The sequence below is a fragment of the Ranitomeya imitator genome, chromosome 2, assembly GCF_032444005.1.
Source record: "Ranitomeya imitator isolate aRanImi1 chromosome 2, aRanImi1.pri, whole genome shotgun sequence".
NCBI classification, from domain to species: domain Eukaryota; kingdom Metazoa; phylum Chordata; class Amphibia; order Anura; family Dendrobatidae; genus Ranitomeya; species Ranitomeya imitator.
Genome location: NC_091283.1, coordinates 120,178,196 through 120,205,382, shown reverse-complemented (window position 1 = coordinate 120,205,382; position 27,187 = coordinate 120,178,196). Strand labels below are relative to the sequence as shown.

Genomic DNA, 27,187 nt, shown 5'->3' with positions numbered 1-27,187 from the left:
GTGACAGAATATATCATCGGAAATGCAATAGATTTCTTTAGTGTATTGATGAAATACGGAATCCATTCTTTACACTAAATTTTTAATTTGACAGCATTGAAAAGTATTTTATATGTTTTTCGGCTATGCCTCCATCTGTGTTTCTGTGTCCCTTACAATAGAAACCAGAATGCAGTTCTATGTCAGTCATATGACAAATATGACCAACTCTCGACTGAATCCATTGACATACTGTATATGGGAGGTCATTTTAGTTTTTTATTATTATTTATTTGCAGAGCACCATTTATTCCATGATGCTGTACATAAGAAGGGGTTACATACAACATACAAATCTAAAATACAGTGAACAAGCTAGCAATGACAGGTTGCTACAGAAAAGAGAGGGCCATGCTCTTGTACAGTGTAATGGGCAAGGAGACAGTAGGTTGGGGGGTTTTACACCAGTTCTGGGTAGTGGTGAGGTTGCAGCGAGGTCATTGCAGGCTGTAAGCTTTCTTGTAGAGATGAGTTTCCAAATTCAATCTTAAGGTTACGAATATGGCGGATAATCTGACGTGTTGCGGCCCAGAATTACAGAGGATGGGGGATACTCAGGAGAAGTGTTTGAGGTGATTTGGGGAGGAACATACAGTGGGGAAAAAGTATTTGATACACTGCCAATTTTGCACGTTATTTCACCTATAAAGAATAGAAAGGTCTGTAATTTTTATCATAGGTAAACGTCAACTGTAAGAGACAGAATCTTAAAAAAAATTTCAGAAAATCACATTGCATGATTTTTGCATAATTAATTTGCACGTTATTGCATGAAATAAGTATTTAGTATTGTAGATACAATAGAAAAACAGAAGTTACTATTGATACAGAAACCTTTGTTTGAAATTACACAGGACAGAAATTTTCTTGTAGTTCTTCACCAAGTTTGCACACACTGCAGCATTGATGTTGGCCCACTCCTCCATACAGATCTTTTCCAGATCTTCCAGGTTTTGGGGCTGTCACTAGGCAACATTGAGTTTTCAGCTCCCTCCAAACACATTCTATTAGGTTGAGGTCTGGAGACCAGCTAGGCCACTCCAGGACCTAAAATGCTTCTTATGGAACCACTTCTTAGTTGCCCTGGCTGTGTGTTTCAGGTTATTGTCATGCTGCAAGACCCAGCCACAACTCATCTTGAACGCTGTTACTGAGGGAAGTTGGTTATTGGAGAAAATCTTGCAATACATTACCCAATCCATCCTCCCTTCAATACGGTGCTGTTGTTCTGTCCCTTTTGCAGAAAAGCACCCCCAAAGTATGCTTGATGGTTGGGAAGCTGTTCTTGAGGTTTTACTCATGCTTCTTCTTCCTCCAAACACAGCAAGTGGAGTTGATACCAAAAAGTTCTATTTTGTCTCATGTGATCACATAACTTTCTCCCATGCCTCCTCTAGATCATCCAGTCGGTCACTGGCGAACTTCAAATGTGCGTAGACATGTGCTTGCAAGAGCATGGGGGCCTTGCAGGATTTTAATCCATGACGGCGTAGTGTGTTATTAACGTTAATGTTTGAGACTGTGGTCCGAGCTCTTTTCAGATCATTGACTTGGTCCTCCCATGTAGTTCTGGGCTTATTCCTGTCCTTTCTCAGAATCATCCTTACACCACAAGGCGAGATCTTTCATGGAGCCCAGACTGAGGAAGATTGATTGGTCTCGGCCATGGTGGAGAGGTGGGAGTGTGATTGATTGATTGATTGTGTGGACAGGTGTCTTTATACAGTGCAATTAATACAGGTAATGAGTTCAGAGCAGGACGGCTTTTGAAAGAAAAACTAACAAGTCTGTGAAAGCCAGAATTCTTGCTGGTTGGTAGGCAATCAAATACTTATTTCATGCAATAAAATGCAATATAATTATTTTAAATTTGTACAATGTGATTGTTTGTTTTTTAGTTTTAAATTATGTCTCTCTCAGTTGAAATTACAGACCTCTCCATTCTTTGTAGGTGGGAATATTTGCAAAATCAGCAGTGCATCAAATACTTATTTTCCCCACTGTACGACTGTGAAGGAGGGAAGGAGGTCTTAGGTGAACCAGAGAGTAGATGTGGGTAGATATCGAGAGATTAGTTTGGAGATGTGCGGAAGAGACAGATTTTGGATAGCCTTGCAGGTCATTGTTAGTAGTTTGACCTGGATTCGTTGTGGAATTGGGAGTCAATGAAGGGATTTGCAGAGTGGAGAGGATTGGATTCTTCTCGTTAAATCTGATGAAATTTCTGAATGGAGCCTTCAGCAGAAATGTGAACATACTTACAATCTACCTACCATCTGTCACCCAGAAACAAACTGGTTGTCATACAGCTACATGTAGTGGGTGTTGTCATGTCTGACAAACAGGTTGGGAGGTTCTTTAGCTAAATATAAGTCTAAAATCATAATGTTGTACAACACAAATCAAGCTTTTTTTGCAAGCTTATAAATTGTACAGTAAAAAAAAATATTTACTGACACATTTATCAAAATAAACCTAAAAGAGAATTGGTCCCATGGCAACAAATCGAAGCATTAACTTCTATTACCTAAAACGATTTAGATAAATGAGAGATATATTGCCTTTGATTGCAACCATTCCTATATCTAGGAGAAATCAAGAATCACTGCGCTGCAATAAGAGTAATAGGTAGCACTCCTATATTGTAATGAATGCGGTAAACTTAATCTTTACTGCCACTATGTGAACTACGTGCTGGGAGCGGCTGGTGTGCGGGGAGACCAGGGGGTAGGGAGCGTCCTCCCATAGGGCGAATGGCACAAGTAAACAGGAGCTGGTGAGCAGGAGTGTGACGGGATAGAACCTAACGGCAGGCCCTGGCCGGAAGTACCGCCAAAGCGAGAGAGAGGGAAAGCTGATAGAGACGGGTGCATGGAGGAGACAAGCCGACCAACGCGTTTCGAAGGGCTCGGTCCTTCTTCATCAGGGTTACGGCTGCTACCCCTACCCATCCTTATATAGCTGCGGCACCCTCATCTCTCCTGACTGCTAATGATACTGACAAGTATATTACCCATATTAATTAAAATGCAGGTTTGATGTAGAAAATGTAAATAAAAATCAATCAGGATGGAGTGTTGGGATATGATTCAATTAAATAAAAAATTAAAAATGTGACCAGCTCCTGGTGCACTTGTGCCGTCCACCCTATGGGAGGACGCTCCCTACCCCCTGGCCTCCTCGCACACCAGCTGCTCCCAGCACGGACTCAGTGTGATCATATCGGATGACTGAAGTAAGTTCACATAGTGGCAGTAAAGATTAAGTTTACCGCATTCATTACAATACAAGAGTATTACTTATTACTCCTACTGCAGCGCAGTGGTTCTTGCTTTCTCCTTTTTATTCAGTTCAGTAACAGAACTTGCACAGAAACTGTTTCTCCACTTGCAGCTACCAATCTCTATTTTAACCCTAGGAGCGCCAGTGTGCCTATTGTATTCGTTCCTATATCTATTTGCACTGATTGTAATATATCTCTCAATGGAAAGGGCAGTAATGAGAGTGAATATTTAGAGTCCAAGTAATGGAAAGCTCTGGTTCATCTGAGTTGTGTTCTATCTCTTTGAATGGAATGTTTTGTAGCTAATTGTTTACATATGAGAAATAGAAGAGAAAAGGTGTTGCGGGTTTGGAGGTATACTAAAAATCTAACAGAATTCTAGATACAAGGTGTTGTCTGGGAATTACATATTCATGACCTTATCAGGTGAATGGAAGATAAATTACTCAGCACTCAGCAGTGACAAATAATCTACAAAGCTGTGATGTTCTGCTGCATACATTGCTTACATTGTGGGGCTGTTGGGTGTTGAACCATCGCCGATCTTATTTTGATGACTTACCCAACGCATAGGTCATGAATAGGGTTGAGCGAAACGGGTCGAACATTTTCAAAAGTCGCCGACTTTTGGCGAAGTCGAGTTTCATGAAACCCGATCCGACCCCTGTGCGTGGTCGGCCATGCGGTACGCGACTTTCGCGCCAAAGTCGCGTTTCAATGACGCGAAAAGCGCCATTTCTCAGCCAATGAAGGTAAACGCAGAGTGTGGGCAGCGTGATGACATAGGTCCTGGTCCCCACCATCTTAGAGAAGGGCATTGCAGTGATTGGCTTGCTGTCTGCGGCGTCACAGGGGCTATAAAGGGGAGTTCCCGCCGACCGCCATGTTACTGCTGCTGATCTGAGCTTAGGGAGAGGTTGCTGCCGCTTCGTCAGAAGCAGGGATAGCGTTAGGCAGGGTCCATTAACCACAAAACCGCTTGTGCTGTAGCGATTTCCACTGCCCAACACCACCTTCGGTGTGCAGGGACAGTGGAAGCTCCTTTTTTTTTTTTTTCCTCAGCGCTGTAGCTCATTGGGCTGCCCTAGAAGGCTCCCTGATAGCTGCATTGCTGTGTGTACGCCGCTGTGCAAACCAACTGCTTTTTTCAAAGCACAAATCCTCTTGTTCCTTCCTTTCTGCACAGCTATCTTGTTTGTTTGTCCACACTTTTTATTTAATTTGTGCATCAGTCCACTCCTTATTGCTGCCTGCCATACCTGGCTGAGATTACTGCAGGGAGATAGTAATTGAAGGACAGTTCCTTTTTTTTTTTTTTTTTTTTGTGGGAGATTAAGATTGACATTTCTGCTAGAGTGCCATCTCTGTCTGTGTCATCTCTCACTCAGTGGGCCATAGAAAGCCTATTTATTTTTTTGCTTGATTTGGGTTCCAAAATCTACCAGAAAAAATCACAACATCAATCAGTGGGAGAAAAATATTGGCCTCAGGGCTTGTGTGCCACTCCTTACTCCTGTGTGTGCCATCTCTCACTCAGTGGGCCATAGAAAGCCTATTAATTTTTTTGCTTGATTTGGGTTCTAAATTCTACCTGAAAAAATCAATAAATCAATCAGTGGGAGATTAATATTGGCCTTTGGGCTTGTGTGCCAGTCCTAAGCGTGCCATCTCTCTCTCTCTCAGATAGTGGGCCATAGAAAGCCTATTTTTTTATTATTTTATTGGGTTTATAAATTTTCCCTGGAAAAAAAAAAAAGTGGGAGATTAATATTGGCCTCTGGGCTTGTGTGCCAGTCCTGAGCGTGCCATCTCTCTCACAAATAGTGGGCCATAGAAAGCCTATTTATTTTTTTGGTTGATTTGGGTTCATAATTCTACCTGAAAAAATCAATCAATCAATCAGTGGGAGATTAATATTGGCCTTTGGGCTTGTGTGCCAGTCGTAAGCGTGCCATCTCTCTCTCTCAGATAGTGGGCCATAGAAAGCCTATTTATTATTATTTTTTTTATTGGGTTTATAAATTTTCCCTGGAAAAAAAAAAAAGTGGGAGATTAATATTGGCCTCTGGGCTTGTGTGCCAGTCCTGAGCGTGCCATCTCTCTCACAAATAGTGGGCCATAGAAAGCCTATTTATTTTTTTGGTTGATTTGGGTTCATAATTCTACCTGAAAAAATCAATCAATCAATCAATCAATCAGTGGGAGATTAATATTGGCCTCTGGGCTTGTGTGCCAGTCCTGAGCGTGCCATCTCTCTCACAAATAGTGGGCCATAGAAAGCCTATTAATTTTTTTGCTTGGTTTGGGTTCCAAAATCTACCAAAAAAAATCACTAAATCAATCAGTGGGAGATTAATATTGGCCTCTGGGCTTGTGTGCCACTCCTGACTCCTGTGAGCGTCATCTGTCACTCAGTGGGCCCTAGAAAGCCTATTTTTTGTTTTATTTGTTTTCTAAATTCTCCCTGAAAAAATCATTTTATTTTCTTTGGTTTCTAAATTATTCCTGAAAAAAATCATTTTTTTTGTATTTTTTTTTCTCTCAAATCTCCCTGAAAAAAAAAAAAAAAAAAAAATCTGTGGGAGATTCATATTGCCCCTTCTGCTTGTGTGCCAGTCTTGACTCCTGGGTGTGCCATCTCTCTCTCTCTCCCCAATTGTGGGCCATAGAAAGCCTATTAATTTTTTTGCTTGATTTGGGTTCCAAAATCTACCAAAAAAAATAACTAAATCAATCGGTGGGAGATTAATATTGGCCTCTGGGCTTGTGTGCCACTCCTGACTCCTGTGTGCGTCCTCTCTCACTCAGTGGGCCCTACAAAGCCTTTTTTTTTTTTTTTTCCTAAATTCTCCCTGAAACAATCATTTCATTTTATTTGTTTTATAAATTCTTCTGTAAAAAATAATTTTTTTTTAATTTTTTTTTTTTCTGAAGTCTCCCTTTTAAAAAAAACAAACACAAATCAGTGGGAGATAAATATTTACATTTGCGCTTCAGTGACAGTCCTGCGTGTGTGCCATCTCATTTGTTGCCAACAACAACAGAGTGTGTAACATTGTGGCTGATTTTCGTTGTGGTCTCACCCACCTGTAAAGGGGTAGCTAAATCATACTGAAGTTATAGCTCACCGTGTAAGTTGTGTGACAGCAACAAATACCGTTCGTTTGGTAACGTTTTTAAAACAATGAGGAAGTCTGGTGGAAGAGGTCGTGGCCGGGGGCGTTCATTGTCAGCTGGTAATGAGGGTAGTGGTAGTGGTGGAGCATCAGGTGGTCGTGGGAAAAAAAATATTGCACCTAAGTCTGGAGCTGTGGAGCCAGGTTCGTCGTCTGGCTACACAAGGCCTCGAACCCTCCCTTTCCGGGAGTAGGAAAACCGCTTTTAAAGCCGGAGCATCAAGAGCAAGTTTTGGCTTATCTTGCTGACTCAGCCTCTAGCTCTTTTGCCTCCTCTCATGAAACTGGTAAAAGTAAAAGCAGCGCGTCGTTAGTGGATGTTCACGGTCAGGGACAAGTCGCTTCCTTGTCCTCTTCAGCAAAAACAACAACAGAGAAGAATGCAGCAGGCGACACAACGGGTTACTCCATGGAGCTCTTTACACATACCGTCCCTGGCTTAGAAAGTGAAGCAGTTAACAGTCCATGCCCATTACAAGTTGAATCTGACATGGAGTGCACTGATGCACAGCCACAGCCAGACTACTATCCTGGTCCTTTGACTCAGACCACAACATTGCCCTCGCAGGGTGCTGATCAAGAATCAGACCCTGATGAGACTATGTTGCCCCATCACGAACGCTATACCACCGACCGACACGGTGACACAGACGAAGTTGCACACGAGCTACAAGAAGAGGTAATAGATGACCCAGTTCTTGACCCCGATTGGCAGCCATTGGGGGAACAGGGTGCAGGCGGCAGCAGTTCTGAAGCGGAGGAGGAGGGGCCGCAGCAGGCATCAACATCGCAACAGGTTCCATCTGCCGGGCCCGTATCTTGGCCAAAACGCGTGGCAAAGTCAAAACCTGTTGGAGGACAGCGTGGCCATCCGGTTAAAGCTCAGTCTGCAATGCCTGAAAAGGTATCCGATGCTAGAAAGAGTGCAGTCTGGCATTTTTTTAAACAACATCCAATTGATCAGCACAAAGTAATCTGTCAAAAATGTTCAACTACCTTAAGCAGAGGGCAGAATCTGAAAAGTCTCAATACAAGTTGCATGCATAGACATTTAACCACCATGCATTTGCAAGCTTGGACTAACTACCAAACGTCCCTTAAGGTTGTAGCACCCTCGGCCAATGAAGCTACTCATCAACGCAACATCCCTTCCGGCAGTGTAAGGCCACCATTTTCTGCACCACCTGCAGTATCTGTGCAGGTTTCTTTGCCAGGCCAAAGCAGTCAGGGTCAGGGAATCTCCAGTTTCGTAGTAGGAAACACTGCATCTAGGGCACCGGCGGCAACAATACCATCTCCCACCGTCTCTCAGTCTGCCATGTCCACCGGCACCCCCGCTAGTTCCACGATCTCCAGCTCTCCAGTCCAGCTCACCCTACATGAGACTATGGTTAGAAAAAGGAAGTACTTAGCCTCGCATCCGCGTACACAGGGTTTGAACGCCCACATAGCTAGACTAATCTCGTTAGAGATGATGCCCTACCGGTTAGTTGAAAGCGAAGCTTTCAAAGACCTGATGGACTACGCTGTACCACGCTACGAGCTACCCAGTTGACACTTTTTTTCCAGAAAAGCCATCCCAGCCCTCCACCAGCATGTTAAAGAGCGCATCGTCCATGCACTCAGGCAATCTGTGAGCACAAAGGTGCACCTGACAACAGATGCATGGACCAGTAGGCATGGCCAGGGACGTTACGTGTCCATCACGGCACACTGGGTAAATGTGGTGGATTCAGGGTCCACAGGGGACAGCAAGTTTGGGACAGTTCTGCCTAGCCCACGGTCTAGGAAACAGTTGGCTGTAGCCGTTCGCACCCCCTCCTCCTCCTCCTCGTCCTCCTGCAGAAGCGAGAGCTCGTCCACAGACCGCAGTCGCACAACCACTCCATCCGCAGCTGCCACTGTTGCACACCAGGTCTCCCATTATGGGGCAGCTACTGGCAAACGTCAGCAGGCTGTATTGGCTATGAAGTGTTTGGGCGACAACAGACACACCGCAGAAGTTCTGTCCGAGTTCTTGCAGCAAGAAACGCAGTCGTGGCTGGGCACTGTAGATCTTGAGGCAGGCAAGGTAGTGAGTGATAACGGAAGGAATTTCATGGCTGCCATCTCCCTTTCCCAACTGAAACACATTCCTTGCCTGGCTCACACCTTAAACCTGGTGGTGCAGTGCTTCCTGAAAAGTTATCCGGGGTTATCCGACCTGCTCCTCAAAGTGCGTGGACTTTGCGCACATATCCACCGTTCGCCTGTACACTCCAGCCGTATGCAGACCTATCAGCGTTCTTTGAACCTTCCCCAGCATCGCCTAATCATAGACGTTGTTACAAGGTGGAACTCAACACTGCACATGCTTCAGAGACTGTGCGAACAGAGGCGGGCTGTTATGTTTTTGTGGGAGGATACACATACACGGGCAGGCAGTAGGATGGCAGACATGGAGTTGTCAGGTGTGCAGTGGTCGAAGATTCAAGACATGTGTCAAGTCCTTCAGTGTTTTGAGGAATGCACACGGCTGGTTAGTGCAGACAACGCCATAATAAGCATGAGCATCCCCCTAATGTGTCTGCTGATGCAAAGTTTGACGCACATAAAGGATCAGGCGTCTGCACCAGAGGAAGAGGAAAGCCTTGATGACAGTCAGCCATTGTCTGGTCAGGTCAGTGTACAGGACGAGGTAGCGGGCGAAGAGGAGGTGGAGGATGAGGAGGATGATGGGGATGAGTATATTTTTAATGAGGAAGCTTTCCCGGGGTCATTGGAAATTGGTGGCGTGGCAAGGGCGGGTTCTGGTTTTTTGAGGGACACAAGTGACGTAGATTTGCCTGCAACTGCCCCTCAACCAAGCACAACCGCAGATTTGACAACTGGAACTTTGGCCCACATGGCGGATTATGCCTTGCGTATCCTCAAAAGGGACACACGCATTACAAAAATGATGAACGATGACGATTACTGGTTGGCCTGCCTCCTTGATCCTCGCTATAAAGGCAAATTGCAAAATATTATGCCACATGAGAACTTGGAACTAATATTAGCAACAAAACAATCAACTCTTGTTGACCGTTTGCTTCTGGCATTCCCTGCACACAGCGCCCGTGATCGTTCTCACACGAGCTCCAGGGACCAGCAGACCAGAGGTGTTAGAGGGGCAGAAATCAGAAGTGGCGTTGGCCAGAGGGGTTTTCTGACCAGGTTGTGGAGTGATTTTGCTATGACCGCAGACAGGACAGGTACTGCAGCATCAATTCAAAGTGACAGGAGACAACATTTGTCCAGTATGGTTACAAACTATTTTTCATCCCTTATCGACGTTCTCCCTCAACCGTCATTCCCATTTGATTACTGGGCATCCAAATTAGACACCTGGCCAGAATTGGCAGAATATGCATTGCAGGAGCTTGCTTGCCCGGCAGCTAGTGTCCTATCAGAAAGAGTATTCAGTGCTGCAGGTTCAATACTAACTGAAAAAAGGACTCGTCTGGCTACCCAAAATGTAGATGATCTAACCTTCATTAAAATGAACCACAACTGGATTTCGAAATCTTTTGCCCCACCTTGCCCGGCTGACACCTAACTTTCCTATGAAAAGGTCTTGCCTGTGGACTCTTCTGAATGACTTTTCCAATCTCGTAATTTTCTGCACCTGATTGTCCAGCATACGACATGTTTACAACAAACAAAATGGCCAAACTCCCCACACGGGGCCGTGGTATCGCCACTTTGCGCCAGCACCCGTGAGAGTGCTGTTTGTCTGAAGAGGTGGGTGTGCCCGCTTTTGGTCGACGGCACTGCCACTGGGTCCCTCATAGTACAATAAAGTGTCTCTGGCGGTGGTGGTGCGCACCCAACGTCAGACACACCATTGTAATATGAGGGGCCCTGGGCCTGTACCGCCGGCCACAAGACAGTTCCCCCCCCCAGCTCAAACAGTGCTCTACCACTAGCAAAATTATCTCTCACAGCTTCACCAATGTTTAGTCTATGCGCTGACATCCTTCAATGCCTGGCACTGACAATACCATTGTTTTGACATTTTTGTTATGTTAGGCCTTCGAAGCCTGTCTGCGGTCCGTTCTTTCTACAACTACTACACTGACCAGGCCACTGCTGGCCGTGTTCCCCTGGAACCAATTTAAAGTTGCCTACAGCCAGCCCAATTTTGTTATGTTAGGCCTTCTTAGCCTGTCTGCCGTCACTCCTTCCACTAGACTTCCACTGACCAGACCACTGTTGCCCGTGTACCCCTGGAACCAATTTTAAATTGCCAACAGCCAAATGTTATTATGTTAGGCCTTTGATGCCTGTCTGCCATCTCTCCTTCCACTAGACTTCCACTGACCAGACCACTGTTGCCCGTGTACCCCTGGAACCAATTTTAAATTGCCAACAGCCCAATGTTATGATGTTAGGCCTTTGATGCCTGTCTGCCGTCACTCCTTCCACTAGGCCTCCACTGACCTGTCTACTGCTGCCCGTGTTCCCATGGAACCAATTGTAAATTGCCTACAGCCAGCCCATTTTATTACGTTAGGCCTTCGAAGCCTGTCTGCGGTCCCTCCTTCCACTAGGCCTCCACTTACCTGTCTACTGCTGCCCGTGTTCCCCTGGAACCAATTTTAAATTGCCTACAGGCAGCCCAATTTATTATGTTAGGCCTTCGAAGCCTGTCTGCGGTCCCTCCTTCCACTAGGCCTCCACTTACCTGTCTACTGCTGCCCGTGTTCCCCTGGAACCAATTTTAAATTGCCTACAGCCAGCCCATTTTATTATGTTAGGCCTTCGAAGCCTGTCTGCGGTCCCTCCTTCCACTAGGCCTCCACTGACCTGTCTACTGCTGCCCGTGTTCCCATGGAACCAATTGTAAATTGCCTACAGCCAGCCCATTTTATTATGTTAGGCCTTCGAAGCCTGTCTGCGGTCCCTCCTTCCACTAGGCCTCCACTTACCTGTCTACTGCTGCCCGTGTTCCTCTGGAACCAATTTTAAATTGCCTACAGGCAGCCCAATTTATTATGTTAGGGCTTCGAAGCCTGTCTGCGGTCCCTCTTTCCACTAGGCCTCCACTGACCTGTCTACTGCTGCCCGTGTTCCCCTGGAACCAATTTTAAACTGCCTACAGGCAGCCCAATTTATTATGTTAGGGCTTCGAAGCCTGTCTGCGGTCCCTCCTTCCACTAGGCCTCCACTGACCTGTCTACTGCTGCCCGTGTAGCCCTTGAACCAACATCATAAAATAAAAAAAAAAGTATTTTGCTTATAAAAAAGAAAATACTGGTGAGATATCAAATGCAGACATTTTAACATTAAAAACAAACACACAACTAAAATCTGGTACAGTACTAAAAATGGCCACCAGCTACAATTACTTTATCCTGCAAGTATTTAACTGAAAGGTTTTTTAAATTGAAAACACAGATATGGCATCCACCGAGTGTTGTCCTGTCGCGTCTTCTTTATATTATTGCCGAGAAGATGCAAAACAATGAAAATAATAAAATCATTAATTACCAAAATAATAGAGAAAGTCAACACCACATTGCAAATAAACATTCATTCCAAATAAAGAAGCAGGGCGCGTCCGAGGGTGAGTATATACCTAATAAGAATATAATCACCCTCGGACGCGCAATGCTTATTTCCAACAGCCTTCCTTCCTAAGAATCAGCCCTTCCGTGGTGTAGAGAGACGTTGTGTTACACTTCAAGGTGTTCCCCAGGTTGTCTTTCCTGATCTTCGATCTTCCGGCTCTCGTTTAGTAGTTCTTGGAAACTACACTGCATTAGGCCTTCAAATTGGGTATGGGGTGTAGAGAGAGGGTGTGTTACACTCCAAGGTGTTCGCCAGGTTGCCTTTCCTGAGCTTCGATCTTCCGGCTCTTGTTTAGTAGTTGTTGGAAACTACGCTGCATTAGGCCTTCAAATTGGGTATGGGGTGTAGAGAGAGGGTGTGTTACACTCCAAGGTGTTCCCCAGGTTGCCTTTCCTGAGCTTCGATCTTCCGGCTCTCGTTTAGTAGTTGTTGGAAACTACGCTGCATTAGGCCTTCAAATTGGGTATGGGGTGTAGAGAGAGGGTGTGTTACACTCCAAGGTGTTCCCCAGGTTGCCTTTCCTGAGCTTCGATCTTCCGGCTCTCGTTTAGTAGTTGTTGGAAACTACGCTGCATTAGGCCTTCAAATTGGGTATGGGGTGTAGAGAGAGGGTGTGTTACACTCCAAGGTGTTCCCCAGGTTGCCTTTCCTGAGCTTCGATCTTCCGGCTCTCGTTTAGTAGTTCTTGGAAACTACACTGCATTAGGCCTTCAAATTGGGAATGGGGTGTAGAGAGAGGGTGTGTTACACTCCAAGGTGTTCCCCAGGTTGCCTTTCCTGAGCTTCGATCTTCATGCTCTCGTTTAGTAGTTGTCGGAAACTACGCTGCATTAGGCCTACAAATTGGGTATGGGGTGTAGAGAGAGGGTTTGTTACACTCCAAGGTGTTCCCCAGGTTGCCTTTCCTGAGCTTCGATCTTCCGGCTCTCGTTTAGTAGTTGTTGGAAACTACGCTGCATTAGGCCTTCAAATTGGGTATGGGGTGTAGAGAGAGGGTGTGTTACACTCCAAGGTGTTCCCCAGGTTGCCTTTCCTGAGCTTCGATCTTCCGGCTCTCGTTTAGTAGTTCTTGGAAACTACACTGCATTAGGCCTTCAAATTGGGTATGGGGTGTAGAGAGAGGGTGTGTTACACTCCAAGGTGTTCCCCAGGTTGCCTTTCCTGAGCTTCGATCTTCCGGCTCTCGTTTAGTAGTTCTTGGAAACTACACTGCATTAGGCCTACAAATTGGGTATGGGGTGGAGAGAGATGGTGTGTTACACTCCAAGGTGTTCCCCAGGTTTCCTTGCCATTGCTTCGGTCTTCCGACTCTCGTTTAGTAGTTGTAGAAAAGTACACTGCATTAGGCCTACAAAATGGGTATGGGGTGGAGAGAGATGGTGTGTTACACTCCAAGGTGTTCCCCAGGTTGCCTTTCCTGAGCTTCTATCTTCAGGCTCTCATTAAATTGTGGTTAAATGGAACAACTGCATTTGGCGTACTAGTTGGTTTGGGGCCTACTATCGGTGTCTGCCACTCCTTGCTGTTCTCCTGGTTTCCTGTCCTGAAATTCCATTTTCAGGCTCTCGTTAAGTAGTTGTTAATGTTAGACTGCATTTGGCCTACTAGTTGGGTTGGGGCCTACTATCGGTGTCTGCCACTCCTTGCTGTTCTCCTCCACTGAACAAAGCTGTGCCGCCTGTTTACTACGGTTGCCAATTTTGAACTGCATTTCGACTACTTACTGATTTGGCCCTACTCTCTGTGTCAGCCTCTCATTCCAGTTGTCCTCCACTGCAATGCCCCCTGGTTATTCCTGTGTTACCAATTTTGAACTGCATTTAGCCCACTTTATTCTTTGGGCCTATATCTGTGTTTCCACTTCATCGTGCCCATTGCCCAGCCAGTGATAGATGAGTCTGCTGGTACATTGACCCATAACGCAACATTCCCCGTGCATGCTACACAACAACATTGTGACCCTGCTGAAAGTCAGGTTGCTCTTCCCGCATACCATACCACCTTACACGGGGACAAAGAGGAAGGTTCAGATGAAAGTGCAGGTTCCTTCATCAGGTGGGGGGAGGAATACTAGTTGGCGACGTCACTGGCACAGGGCCTCTCATAGTACGCAAAAGTGTTGCTGCCGGTGGGAGGCGCCCCCGCCGTGCAAACACACCGCTGTACTTTGAGGGGCCCTGTGCCAGTGCCAATGCCAACAAGTGGGCCCCCCCTGCTTGCTCAGGATCACAGCACTTGCAAAGTTGAAATACTTACCTCTCCCTGCTCCACTGCCGTGACGTGGTCCAGATTTCCTGGGCCCACTAATTACTTGAACCAGCCCTACCCCACACAACTTTAGCCAAATGACCCCCAATTTCAAATGCCTTCCAATTATTATAAGGTAAATTACGCTTGACAAGCTTCATTAAGAAGAATGGATGGTTTTGACATTAAAATGGGCACTCTAGGTGTTTTCCTGGCCCCCACTCACTGCCGACTATGCTGCCCCATTGACTTGCATTGGGTTTCGTGTTTCGGTCGATCCCGACTTTTCGCCATAATCGGCCGATTTCACTCGACCCGACTTTTGAGATAGTCGGGTTTCGCGAAACCCGGCTCGACTCTAAAAAGGTCAAGGTCGCTCAACTCTAGTCATGAATACTTATGTCCTGACAACCACTTTAAATTGAGACAAGATTTTGGTACATCTAGTAAGAGCTAGACAGCCAAAAAATGCAACAAACTGTTTCAGCTTGAACCACTGGGACAAATACGTTACATCTAGTCTAATTCTCGCCTGTATTAGATTTGAACAATTTTAGTGTATCTGTCCCATTGGTTTTTCATATTGAATCTTGGTTGCTACAGAATACTCTTTCTTCTAGTATTGTTAGTATGTGTAAAATAGCAGAGTTTGTATTCTTTATTTCTGCCAGATTTAGTACCATACAGACCAAAAGTTTGGACACACCTTCTCATTTAAAGATTTTTCTTTATTTTCATAACTATGAAAATTGTACATTCACACGGAAGGCATCAAAACTATGAATTAACACATGTGGAATTATATACTTAACAAAAAAGTGTGAAACAACTGAAATTATGTCTTATATTCTAGGTTCTTCAAAGTAGCCACGTTTTGCTTTGATGACTGCTTTGCACACTCTTGGCATTCTCTTGATGAGCTTCAAGAAGTAGTCACCGGAAATAGTTTTCACTTCACAGGTGTACCCTGTCAGGTTTAATAAGTGGGATTTCTTGCCTTATAAATGGGGTTGGGACCATCAGTTGTGTTCTGCAGAAGTCTGGTGGATACACAGCTGATAGTCCTACTGAATAGGGTTGAGCGAAACGGGTCGAACATTTTCAAAAGTCGCCGACTTTTGGCTAAGTCGGGGTTTCATGAAACCCGATCCGACCCCTGTGCGGGGTCGGCCATGCGGTACGCGACTTTCGCGCCAAAGTCGCGTTTCAATGACGCGAAAAGCGCCATTTCTCAGCCAATGAAGGTAAACGCAGAGTGTGGGCAGCGTGATGACATAGGTCCTGGTCCCCACCATCTTAGAGAAGGGCATTGCAGTGATTGGCTTGCTGTCTGCGACGTCACAGGGGCTATAAAGAGGCGTTCCCGCCGACCGCCATCTTACTGCTGCTGATCTGAGCTTAGGGAGAGGTTGCTGCCGCTTTGTCAGAAGCAGGGATAGCGTTAGGCAGGGTCCATTAACCACAAAACCGCTTGTGCTGCAGCGATTTGCACTGTCCAACACCACCCTCGGTGTGCAGGGACAGTGGAAGTTTTTTTTTTTTTTTTTTTCCCCTCAGCGCTGTAGCTCATTGGGCTGCCCTAGAAGGCTCCCTGATAGCTGCATTGCTGTGTGTACGCCGCTGTGCAAACCAACTGCTTTTTTCAAAGCACAAATCCTCTTGTTCCTTCCTTTCTGCACAGCTATCTTTTTTGTTTGTCCACACTTTTTATTTCATTTGTGCATCAGTCCACTCCTTATTGCTGCCTGCCATACCTGGCTGAGATTACTGCAGGCAGGGAGATAGTAGCTGCCTGCCATACCTGGCTGAGATTACTGCAGGCAGGGAGATAGTAATTGTAGGACATTCCCTGTTTTTTTTTTTTTTTTTTTTTTTGGTGGGAGATTAAGATTGGCAATTTGGCATTTCTGCTAGAGTGCCATCCCTGTGTGTGCCATCTCTCTCACATAGTGGGCCATAGAAAGCCTTTTCATTTTTCTGTATTTTTTTTTTGTGGGGTGTATAAATTCTCCCTGATAAAAATACAGTGGGAGATTAATATTGGCCTTTGGGCTTGTGTGCCAGTCCTGAGTGTGCCATCTCTCTCACAAATAGTGGGCCATAGAAAGCCTATTTTATTTTTTTTTGGGTTTTATAAATTCTCCCTGAAAAAAAGGGAGATTAATATTGGCCTCTGGGCTTGTGTGCCAGTCCTGAGCGTGCCATCTGTGCCAGCCCTGAGCGTGCCATCTCTCTCACAAATAGTGGGCCATAGAAAGCCTATTTAATTTTTTTTTTGGTTTTATAAATTCTCCCTGAAAAAAAGGGAGATTAATATTGGCCTCTGGGCTTGTGTGCCAGTTGTGAGCGTGCCATCTGTGCCAGTCCTGAGCGTGCCATCTCTCTCACAAATAGTGGGCCATAGAAAGCCTATTTAATTTTTTTTTTTGTTTTATAAATTTTCCCTGAAAAAAGGGAGATTAATATTGGCCTCTGGGCTTGTGTGCCAGTTGTGAGCGTGCCATCTGTGCCAGTCCTGAGCGTGCCATCTCTCTCACAAATAGTGGGCCATAGAAAGCCTATTTAATTTTTTTTTTGGTTTTATAAATTTTCCCTGAAAAAAGGGAGATTAATATTGGCCTCTGGGCTTGTGTGCCAGTTGTGAGCGTGCCATCTGTGCCAGTCCTGAGCGTGCCATCTCTCTCACAAATAGTGGGCCATAGAAAGCCTATTTAAATATTTTTTTGGTTTTATAAATTCTCCCAGAAAAAAAGGGAGATTAATATTGGCCTCTGGGCTTCTGTGCCAGTCCTGAGCGTGCCATCTGTGCCAGTCCTGAGCGTCCCATCTCTCTCACAAATAGTGGGCCATAGAAAGCCTATTTTTTTTTTTTTTTGGGTTTTAGAAATTCTCCCTGGAAAAAAAAAGGGAGATTAATATTGCCCTTTGGGCTTGTGTGCCAGTACTAAGCGTTCCATCTCTCTCTCTCTCTCAGTCAGTGGGCCATAGAACGCCTATTTTTGGTTTTATTTGTTTTCTAAATTTTCCCTGAAAAAATCATTTTATTTTATTTGGTTTCTAAATTCTTCCTGATAAAATCATATTTTTTTTTATTATTTTTTTTTCTAAAGTCTCCCTGAAAAAAAAAAAAAAAAAAAAAAACAGTGGGAGATTAATATTGGCCTTTCTGCTTGTGTGCCAGTCTTGACTCCTGGGTGCGTCATCTCTCAGTCAGTGGGCCATAGAACGCCTATTTTTGGTTTTATTTGTTTTATAAATTCTCCCTGAAAAAATCATTTTATTTTATTTGGTTTCTAAATTCTTCCTGATAAAATCATATTTTTTTTATTATTTTTTTTTCTAAAGTCTCCCTGAAAAAAAAAAAAAAAAACAACCAAAAAAAACAGTGGGAGATTAATATTGGCCTTTCTGCTTGTGTGCCAGTCTTGACTCCTGGGTGTGCCATCTCTCTCTCTCTCTCTCTCTCTCTCTCTCTCTCTCTCTCCAATTGTGGTCCATAGAAAGCCTATATTTTTTTTCCTTGATTTGGGTTCCAAAATCTACCAGAGAAAATAACTACATCAATCATTGGTAGAAAAATATTGGCCTCTGGGCTTGTGTGCCACTCCTGACTCCTGTGTGCGTCTTCTCTCAGTCAGTGGGCCATAGAACGCCTATTTTTGTTTTTATTTGTTTTATAAATTCTCCCTGAAAAAATCATTTTAATTTATTTGGTTTCTAAATTCTTCCTGATAAAATCATATTTTTTTTATTATTTTTTTTTCTAAAGTCTCCCTGAAAAAAAAAAAAAAAAAACAAACAAAAAAAACAGTGGGAGATTAATATTGGCCTTTCTGCTTGTGTGCCAGTCTTGACTCCTGGGTGCGTCATCTCTCAGTCAGTGGGCCATAGAACGCCTATTTTTGGTTTTATTTGTTTTATAAATTCTCCCTGAAAAAATCATTTTATTTTATTTGGTTTCTAAATTCTTCCTGATAAAATCATATTTTTTTTATTATTTTTTTTTCTAAAGTCTCCCTGAAAAAAAAAAAAAAAAAAAAAAAACAGTGGGAGATTAATATTGGCCTTTCTGCTTGTGTGCCAGTCTTGACTCCTGGGTGCGTCATCTCTCAGTCAGTGGGCCATAGAACGCCTATTTTTGGTTTTATTTGTTTTATAAATTCTCCCTGAAAAAATCATTTTATTTTATTTGGTTTCTAAATTCTTCCTGATAAAATCATATTTTTTTTATTATTTTTTTTTCTAAAGTCTCCCTGAAAAAAAAAAAAAAAAAAAACAAACAAAAAAAACAGTGGGAGATTAATATTGGCCTTTCTGCTTGTGTGCCAGTCTTGACTCCTGGGTGCGTCATCTCTCAGTCAGTGGGCCATAGAACGCCTATTTTTGGTTTTATTTGTTTTATAAATTCTCCCTGAAAAAATCATTTTATTTTATTTGGTTTCTAAATTCTTCCTGATAAAATCATATTTTTTTTATTATTTTTTTTTCTAAAGTCTCCCTGAAAAAAAAAAAAAAAAACAACCAAAAAAAACAGTGGGAGATTAATATTGGCCTTTCTGCTTGTGTGCCAGTCTTGACTCCTGGGTGTGCCATCTCTCTCTCTCTCTCTCTCTCTCCAATTGTGGTCCATAGAAAGCCTATATTTTTTTTCCTTGATTTGGGTTCCAAAATCTACCAGAGAAAATAACTACATCAATCATTGGTAGAAAAATATTGGCCTCTGGGCTTGTGTGCCACTCCTGACTCCTGTGTGCGTCATCTCTCAGTCAGTGGGCCATAGAACGCCTATTTTTGTTTTTATTTTTTTTATAAATTCTCCCTGAAAAAATCATTTTATTTTATTTGGTTTCTAAATTCTTCCTGATAAAATCATATTTTTTTTATTATTTTTTTTTCTAAAGTCTCCCTGAAAAAAAAAAAAAAAAAACAAACAAAAAAAACAGTGGGAGATTAATATTGGCCTTTCTGCTTGTGTGCCAGTCTTGACTCCTGGGTGTGCCATCTCTCTCTCTCTCTCTCTCTCTCCAATTGTGGTCCATAGAAAGCCTATATTTTTTTTCCTTGATTTGGGTTCCAAAATCTACCAGAGAAAATAACTCCATCAATCATTGGTAGAAAAATATTGGCCTCTGGGCTTGTGTGCCACTCCTGATTCCTGTGTGCGTCATCTCTCACTCAGTGGCCCATAGAAAGCATATAGTTTGTTACATTTGTTTTCTAAATTCTCCCTGCAAAAATCTATTTTTTTTTTGGGGGGGGGTTTCTAAAGTGTTCCTGAAAAAAATAAAAATAAAAAAAAAATAATAGTGTGACATTAATATTAACATTTGTGCTTCAGTGACAGTCCTGCGTGTGGGGCATCTCTCTAATTTGCAGCCACCAAAAAAAGAGTGTGTAACATTGGGCCTGATTTTCGCTGTGGTCTCACCAACCTGTAAAGGGGTAGCTAAATCATACTGAAGTTATAGCTCACCGTGTAAGTTGTGTGACTGCAACAAATAACGTTAGTTTGGTTACGTTTTTAAAACAATGAGGAAGTCTAGTGGAAGAAGTCGTGGCCGGGGGCGTTCATTGTCAGCTGGTAATGAGGGTAGTGGTAGTGGTGGAGCATCAGGTGGTCGTGGGGAAAAAAATATTGCACCTAAGTCTGGAGCTGTGGAGCCAGGTTCGTCGTCCGGCTACACAAGGCCTCGAACGCTCCCTTTTCTGGGATTAGGAAAACCGCTTTTAAAGCCGGAGCAGCAAGAGCAAGTTTTGGCTTATCTTGCTGACTCAGCCTCTAGCTCTTTTGCCTCCTCTCGTGAAACTGGTAAAAGTAAAAGCAGCGCGTCGTTAGTGGATGTTCACGGTCAGGGACAAGTCACTTCCTTGTCCTCTTCAGCAAAAACAACAACAGAGAAGAATGCAGCAGGCGACACAACGGGTTACTCCATGGAGCTCTTTACACATACCGTCCCTGGCTTAGAAAGTGAAGCAGTTAACAGTCCATGCCCATTACAAATTGAATCTGACATGGAGTGCACTGACGCACAGCCACAGCCAGACTACTATGCTGGTCCTTTGACTCAGACCACAACATTGCCCTCGCAGGGTGCTGATCAAGAATCAGACCCTGATGAGACTATGTTGCCCCATCACGAACGCTATACCACCGAACGACACGGTGACACAGACGAAGTTGCGCAGGAGGTACAAGAAGAGTTATTAGATGACCCAGTTCTTGACCCCGATTGGCAGCCATTGGGGGAACAGGGTGCAGGCGGCAGCAGTTCTGAAGCAGAGGAGGAGGAGGGGCCGCAGCAGGCATCAACATCGCCACAGGTTCCATCTGCCGGGCCCGTATCTTGCCCAAAACGCGTGGCAAAGCCAAAACCTGGTGGAGGACAGCGTGGCCATCCGGTTAAAGCTCAGTCTGCAATGCCTGAAAAGGTATCCGATGCTAGAAAGAGTGCAGTCTGGCATTTTTTTAAACAACATCCAATTGATCAGCGCAAAGTCATCTGTCAAAAATGTTCTACTTCCTTAAGCAGAGGTCAGAATCTGAAAAGTCTCAATACTAGTTGCATGCATAGACATTTAACCACCATGCATTTGAAAGCTTGGACTAACTACCAAACGTCCCTTAAGGTTGTTGCACCCTCGGCCAATGAAGCTAGTCATCAACGCAACATCCCTTCCGGCAGTGTAGGACCACCATTTAGCGCACCACCTGCTGTATCTGTGCAGGTATCTTTGCCAGGCCAAAGCAGTCAGGGTCAGGGAATCACCAGTTTCGTAGTAGGAAACACTGCATCTAGGGCACCGGCGGCAACAATACCATCTCCCACCGTCTCTCAGTCTGCCATGTCCACCGGCACCCCCGCTAGTTCCACGATCTCCAGCTCTCCAGTCCAGCTCACCCTACATGAGACTATGGTTAGAAAAAGGAAATACTTAGCCTCGCATCCGCGTACACAGGGTTTGAACGCCCACATAGCTAGACTAATCTCGTTAGAGATGATGCCCTACCGGTTAGTTGAAAGCGAAGCTTTCAAAGACCTGATGGACTACGCTGTACCACGCTATGAGCTACCCAGTCGACACTTTTTTTCCAGAAAAGCCATCCCAGCCCTCCACCAGCATGTTAAAGAGCGCATCGTCCATGCACTCAGGCAATCTGTGAGCACAAAGGTGCACCTGACAACAGATGCATGGACCAGTAGGCATGGCCAGGGACGTTACGTGTCCATCACGGCACACTGGGTAAATGTGGTGGATTCAGGGTCCACAGGGGACAGCAAGTTTGGGACAGTTCTGCCTAGCCCACGGTCTAGTAAACAGTTGTCTGTAGCCGTTCGCACCCCCTCCTCCTCCTCCTCCTCCTCGTCCTCCTGCAGAAGCAAGAGCTCGTCCACAGACCGCAGTCGCACAAACACTCCATCCGCACCTGCCACTGTTGCACACCAGGTCTCCCATTATGGGGCAGCTACTGGCATACGTCAGCAGGCTGTATTGGCTATGAAGTGTTTGGGCGACAATAGACACACCGCGGAAGTTCTGTCCGAGTTCTTGCAGCAAGAAACGCAGTCGTGGCTGGGCACTGTAGATCTTGAGGCAGGCAAGGTAGTGAGTGATAACGGAAGGAATTTCATGGCTGCCATCTCCCTTTCCCAACTGAAACACATTCCTTGCCTGGCTCACACCTTAAACCTGGTGGTGCAGTGCTTCCTGAAAAGTTATCCGGGGTTATCCGACCTGCTCCTCAAAGTGCGTGGACTTTGCGCACATATCCGCCGTTCGCCTGTACACTCCAGCCGTATGCAGACCTATCAGCGTTCTTTGAACCTTCCCCAGCATCGCCTAATCATAGACGTTGCAACAAGGTGGAACTCAACACTGCACATGCTTCAGAGACTGTGCGAACAGAGGCGGGCTGTTATGTTTTTGTGGGAGGATACACATACACGGGCAGGCAGTAGGATGGCAGACATGGAGTTGTCAGGTGTGCAGTGGTCGAAGATTCAAGACATGTGTCAAGTCCTTCAGTGTTTTGAGGAATGCACACGGCTGGTTAGTGCAGACAACGCCATAATAAGCATGAGCATCCCCCTAATGCGTCTGCTGATGCAAAGTTTGACGCACATAAAGGATCAGGCGTCTGCACCAGAGGAAGAGGAAAGCCTTGATGACAGTCAGCGATTGTCTGGTCAGGGCAGTGTACATGACGAGGTACCGGGCGAAGAGGAGGTGGAGGATGAGGAGGATGATGGGGATGAGTATATTTTTAATGAGGAAGCTTTCCCGGGGGCACGGGAAATTGGTGGCGTGGCAAGGCCGGGTTCTGGTTTTTTGAGGGACACAAGTGACGTAGATTTGCCTGCAACTGCCCCTCAACCAAGCACAACCGCAGATTTGACAACGGGAACTTTGGCCCACATGGCGGATTATGCCTTGCGTATCCTCAAAAGGGACACACGCATTACAAAAATGATGAACGATGACGATTACTGGTTGGCCTGCCTCCTTGATCCTCGCTATAAAGGCAAATTGCAAAATATTATGCCACATGAGAACTTGGAACTAATATTAGCAACAAAACAATCAACTCTTGTTGACCGTTTGCTTCTGGCATTCCCTGCACACAGCGCCCGTGATCGTTCTCACACGAGCTCCAGGGGCCAGCAGACCAGAGGTGTTAGAGGGGCAGAAATCAGAAGTGGCGTTGGCCAGAGGGGTTTTCTGACCAGGTTGTGGAGTGATTTTTCTATGACCGCAGACAGGACAGGTACTGCAGCATCAATTCAAAGTGACAGGAGACAACATTTGTCCAGTATGGTTACAAACTATTTTTCATCCCTTATCGACGTTCTCCCTCAACCGTCATTCCCATTTGATTACTGGGCATCCAAATTAGACACCTGGCCAGAATTGGCAGAATATGCATTGCAGGAGCTTGCTTGCCCGGCAGCTAGTGTCCTATCAGAAAGAGTATTCAGTGCTGCAGGTTCAATACTAACAGAAAAAAGGACTCGTCTGGCTACCCAAAATGTAGATGATCTAACCTTCATTAAAATGAACCACAACTGGATTTCAAAATCTTTTGCCCCACCCTGCCCGGCTGACACCTAGCTTTCCTATGAAAAGGTCTTGCCTGTGGACTATTCTGAATGACTTTTCCAATCTCGTAATTTTCTTCACCTGATTGTCCAGCATACGACATGTTTCCACCTCACGAAATGGCCAAACTCCCCACACGGGGCCGTGCTATCGCCACTTTGCGCTTGGACCCTTGAGAGTGCTGTTTGTCTGAAGAGGTGGGTGTGGCCGCTTTTGGTCGACGGCACTGCCACTGGGTCCCTCATAGTACAATAAAGTGTCTCTGGCGGTGGTGGTGCGCACCCAACGTCAGACACACCGTTGTAATATGAGGGGCCCTGTGCCTGTACCGCCGGCCACAAGACAGTTCCCCCCCCCAGCTCAAACAGTGCTCTACCACTAGCAAAATTATCTCTCACAGCTTCACCAATGTGTAGTCTAGGCGCTGACATCCTTCAATGCCTGGCACTGACAATACCATTGTTTTGACATTTTTGTTATGTTAGGCCTTCGAAGCCTGTCTGCGGTCCCTTCTTTCTACAACTACTACACTGACCAGGCCACTGCTGGCCGTGTTACCCTGGAACCAATTTAAAAGTGCCTACAGTCAGCCCAATTTTGTTATGTTAGGCCTTCGAAGACTGTCTGCCGTCACTCCTTCCACTAGACTTCCACTGACCATACACTGCTGCCCATGTACCCCTGGAACCAATTTAAAGTGCCTACAGCCAGCCCAATTTTGTTATGTTAGGCCTTCGAAGCCTGTTTGCGGTCACTCCTTCCACTAGACTTCCACTGACCAGACCACTGCTGCCCGTGTACCCCTGCAACCAATTTAAAAGTGCCTACAGCCAGCCCAAGTTTGTTATGTTAGGCCTTCGAAGCCTGTCTGCGGTCACTCCTTCCACTAGACTTCCACTGACCAGACCACTGCTGCCCGTGTACCCCTGGAACCAATTTAAAAGTGCCTACAGCCAGCCCAAGTTTGTTATGTTAGGCCTTGGAAGCCTGTCTGCGGTCACTCCTTCCACTAGACTTCCACTGACCAGACCACTGCTGCCCGTGTACCCCTGGAACCAATTTAAAAGTGCCTACAGCCAGCCCAAGTTTGTTATGTTAGGCCTTGGAAGCCTGTCTGCGGTCACTCCTTCCACTAGACTTCCACTGACCAGACCACTGCTGCCCGTGTACCCCTGGAACCAATTTAAAAGTGCCTACAGCCAGCCCAAGTTTGTTATGTTAGGCCTTGGAAGCCTGTCTGCGGTCACTCCTTCCACTAGACTTCCACTGACCAGACCACTGCTGCCCGTGTACCCCTGGAACCAATTTAAAAGTGCCTACAGCCAGCCCAAGTTTGTTATGTTAGGCCTTCGAAGCCTGTCTGCGGTCACTCCTTCCACTAGACTTCCACAGACCAGACCACTGCTGCCCGTGTACCCCTGGAACCAATTTAAAAGTGCCTACAGCCAGCCCAAGTTTGTTATGTTAGGCCTTGGAAGCCTGTCTGCGGTCACTCCTTCCACTAGACTTCCACTGACCATACACTGCTGCCCATGTACCCCTGGAACAAATTTAAAAGTGCCTACAGCCAGCCCAAGTTTGTTATGTTAGGCCTTCGAAGCCTGTCTGCGTCCCGTTCTTTCAACTACAACTACACTGACCAGGCCACTGATGGCCGTGTTCCCTTGGAACCAATTTTAACTTGCCTACAGCCAGCCCTATGTTATTATGTTAGGCCTTCGAAGCCTGTCTGTGTCCCGTTCTTTCAACTACAACTACACTGACCAGGCCACTGATGGCCGTGTTCCCCTGGAACCAATTTTAACTTGCCTACAGCCAGCCCAATGTTAGGCCTTTGATGCCTGTCTGCCGTCACTCCTTCCACTAGGCCTCCACTGACCTGTCTATTGCTGCCCGTGTACCCCTTGAACCAACCTAATAAAATATTTAAAAAATTAATTTGATTATAAAAAATAAGATCGTGTTGAGATCTCAAATGCAGACATTTTAACAATCAAAACAAACACACAACAAATATCTGGAACTGTACTACAAAGGTCCAACAGCTACAATTTCTTTCTCCTGCAAGAAGTTAACTGAAAGTTTTTTGGAGTTGTTAACACAGATATGGCATCCACCGAGTGTTGTCCTGTCGCGTCTCCTTTAAATTATTTCCAATAAGATGTTAAACTATTAATTTAATAAAATCAATAATTAAAAAAATAATTGAGTAAGTCAAAAGCACATTGCAAATAAACATTAATTACAAATCAAGAAGCATGGCGCGTCCGAGGGTGAGTAGATACCGAATAAGAATATAATCACCCTCGGACGCGCAATGCTTATTTACAACAGCCTTCCTTCCTAAGAATCAGCCCTTCCGTGGTGTAGAGAGAGGTTGTGTTACACTCCAAGGTGTTCCCCAGGTTGCCTTTCCTGAGCTTCGATCTTCCGGCTCTCGTTTAGTAGCTGTTGGAAACTACGCTGCATTAGGCCTACTAATTGTGTATGGGTGAAACAGTGGCGCATCTGCGGTCCCTCCTTCCACTAGGCCTCCACTGACCTGTCTACTGCGGCCCGTGTACCCCTTGAACCAACCTAATAAAATATTTAAAAAATTAATTTGATTATAAAAAATAAGATCGTGTTGAGATCTCAAATGCAGACATTTTAACAATCAAAACAAACACACAACAAATATCTGGAACTGTACTACAAAGGTCCAACAGCTACAATTTCTTTCTCCTGCAAGAAGTTAACTGAAAGTTTTTTGGAGTTGTTAACACAGATATGGCATCCACCGAGTGTTGTCCTGTCGCGTCTCCTTTAAATTATTTCCAATAAGATGTTAAACTATTAATTTAATAAAATCAATAATTAAAAAAATAATTGAGTAAGTCAAAAGCACATTGCAAATAAACATTAATTACAAATCAAGAAGCATGGCGCGTCCGAGGGTGAGTAGATACCGAATAAGAATATAATCACCCTCGGACGCGCAATGCTTATTTACAACAGCCTTCCTTCCTAAGAATCAGCCCTTCCGTGGTGTAGAGAGAGGTTGTGTTACACTCCAAGGTGTTCCCCAGGTTGCCTTTCCTGAGCTTCGATCTTCCGGCTCTCGTTTAGTAGCTGTTGGAAACTACGCTGCATTAGGCCTACTAATTGTGTATGGGTGAAACAGTGGCGCATCTGCGGTCCCTCCTTCCACTAGGCCTCCACTGACCTGTCTACTGCGGCCCGTGTACCCCTTGAACCAACCTAATAAAATATTTAAAAAATTAATTTGATTATAAAAAATAAGATCGTGTTGAGATCTCAAATGCAGACATTTTAACAATCAAAACAAACACACAACAAATATCTGGAACTGTACTACAAAGGTCCAACAGCTACAATTTCTTTCTCCTGCAAGAAGTTAACTGAAAGTTTTTTGGAGTTGTTAACACAGATATGGCATCCACCGAGTGTTGTCCTGTCGCGTCTCCTTTAAATTATTTCCAATAAGATGTTAAACTATTAATTTAATAAAATCAATAATTAAAAAAATAATTGAGTAAGTCAAAAGCACATTGCAAATAAACATTAATTACAAATCAAGAAGCATGGCGCGTCCGAGGGTGAGTAGATACCGAATAAGAATATAATCACCCTCGGACGCGCAATGCTTATTTACAACAGCCTTCCTTCCTAAGAATCAGCCCTTCCGTGGTGTAGAGAGAGGTTGTGTTACACTCCAAGGTGTTCCCCAGGTTGCCTTTCCTGAGCTTCGATC

The 27,187-nt window shown here is 44.9% G+C and overlaps 1 protein-coding gene across 3 annotated transcripts in view; it reads left to right on the top strand.

The window, feature by feature from the left end:
• GRIA3 (glutamate ionotropic receptor AMPA type subunit 3) overlaps positions 1 to 27,187 on the top strand; it is a 512,289-nt gene that overhangs the window by 400,678 nt on the left and 84,424 nt on the right. The window lies entirely within an intron of this gene.